Here is a 2,255-nt window from a genome sequence, read left to right on the forward strand (position 1 = left end):
TCATCCTCTGCCCTGACATGAAAGGCCGTGCCCTGGCTGCCCGTCTCCAGATGTCTTCAGAGCCTTCCCTTTGTTGGTGGAGTGCCACAGAGGGGGAGGGGCTGCGTCCCCTTCCCAGGATCAGGCCCCTGCCTCTCCCCCATCCCCATCCCCCACAGGCGCGCATCCCCTAAACTCTAGGGGACCAGAGAGGGCTGCCCAGCAGCTCCTGGGGCGTGGCGTGCCCGGCTAATGTGCCGGCGTCCCCTGACCCCAGTGCTGGGAGCCAGGGGCTCTGCCTGCTTGGGAACTTGGCATTGTCTCCTGGCGCATCCTCTGCCCTGACATGAAAGGCCGCGCCCTGGCTGCCCGACTCTAGAGCCTTCCCTTTGTTGGTGGAGTGCCACAGAGGGGGAGGGGCTGCGTCCCCTTCCCAGGATCAGGCCCCTGCCTCTCCCCCATCCCCATCCCCCACAGGCGCGCATCCCCTAAACTCTAGGGGACCCCACGAGGGTTGCAACCAGGGCAGCAATGGGGGCAGTTTGTCCCAGAGGCCCCCCCTTTTCTCTGACTTCACAGTGAGCCAGAGCAGCCCGGCCCCAGGCTCCTTTCCCGGCCCTTTCTTGTTTCACGGTCCCCAAATTAAGAAAAGAAAAGGAAAAGGGAATGGAGTCGGGTAGGGAGCACGGAGCAGGAGGCACCGGTGTGGACAGAGACCACGAAGCGGGAGGCGGGGGGAAGGCACTGGAGGCCTGGGCTGGCCTCAGGAGAGCGTCCCCCTTCCCGGCCACCTGGCTCACCCCCGGAGGCCGCTCCGGCCTCAGTCACACAGCCCGGGGCCTCTGCACTGCTGAGGGCTTGCGGTTTTCTCGCTTGTTCCCGGCAGCGCTCTAGAGAGAAGGTTCTCCCAGCCGCTTTCCTGAGAGACCGCAGCTCAGCCCGTTTTGGGGCTCAGTCTGTTTTGGGTCGGGAGACTTTAGCTTCAGCGGGGAGGTGCCTCGAGGGGCCCGGAAAGCCCGCCTCGCCCTCCCGGGAGCTGTTACAGCCGTTTGGTGCGCCCGGACATCATCGGGCCTCATTGGATGCCGTAAAACATCCCGTTGGGTTCCCGCAGCACCGGAGATGCGGAGATGCGTCTCGGTGCGGGCTTTCCTCCTGATTTGTTACTGCAACAGGGGGCGGGAGGAGACGGGATGCAAACTCATCCTGCGGCTCCGCTCGGGTTCTGTGCTTGCCATCCTCGCCCTGATTGCCCTTCCCTTCCCTTCCGATATTGGCCATTTGGGAAAGACAGCAGCACGCCGGCACCTTTCTCCCAGGGTCCTCGCTCAGCCTGCTCGCAGCTGTCAGCCGCCTCCCCGCCTCCCCCCCTACCCCCGCCCAGGGAGGTGAATCAGGCCCCAGAGTCCGTTTTCCAGGTGGGAGGATGGAGAAGCAAAGGGTCCCGCCCGCATCCCAGGGCCTCCTCCTGCCTCTTTCCGGTCCCTACAGGATTCACCCACAAAAGAGGCCCTCTGGCTTCCCCCTGGCAGCCTGTCTCTCTCTCTCTCTCTCTCTCTCTCGCTCTCTCTCTCTCTCTCTCTCTCTCTGATAAAGGAGCTGATACCCAATTGGATGTGTTCATTGGAGTGGCCTTGGCCTGTCCTGCCACCTCTGTTTAGGGCTAAGCGTGTGAGTAGCGCTCTCCCCGCGCACATCCCCAGATGGCATTTGGGTGCAAGCTGTCACCAGCGAGCCGGCAGAGCAGCTAGATCTGGCCCGTTTGCAGCAGCAGCTACCCGCCTTCCCTGGCCCTGCCCCCTCCGCTGGGCTGGGCTCCAGTTTGGAAGGGGGGGGCGCGGTATCACGCCCCAGATCAAAGGTGATGCTAGGAGGGATTCTCCTGCCTCCTTTCCTCTCCAGGGCCAGCTCTCACCCCGTGGATCTGTGCTGCTTCCTTTCGTACCCCCGCCCCGCCCCCACCTCCATGCCCAAGACACGTGTAGTGAGCGGTGGAGGGAGGAAGTATAACGGGATTTCTAGGGTTCGCCTTTCTATTTCACAGCCTTTTTATGGGACACGCAGAGTCCCAGCGCCTGGAGTGATTGGGTTAGTGTCTAAAATAGGTTCAGCCTCGTGGGTCTTATTGTTTCAAATGAATTAGACGGGCCCCTCCCCACTTCTTCTCTCTTCCCCGGGGGGCTGAGGGGATTGAGGCGAGGCCCCCAGAGAGACTACCGGGAGGAATCCTGATGAGTTTGTTTTTTTCTCCCGGCTTAATGGTAGAGCCTCCTCTC

The sequence above is a fragment of the Myotis davidii genome, unplaced genomic scaffold (genome assembly GCF_000327345.1).
Source record: "Myotis davidii unplaced genomic scaffold, ASM32734v1 scaffold478, whole genome shotgun sequence".
Taxonomy (NCBI): domain Eukaryota; kingdom Metazoa; phylum Chordata; class Mammalia; order Chiroptera; family Vespertilionidae; genus Myotis; species Myotis davidii.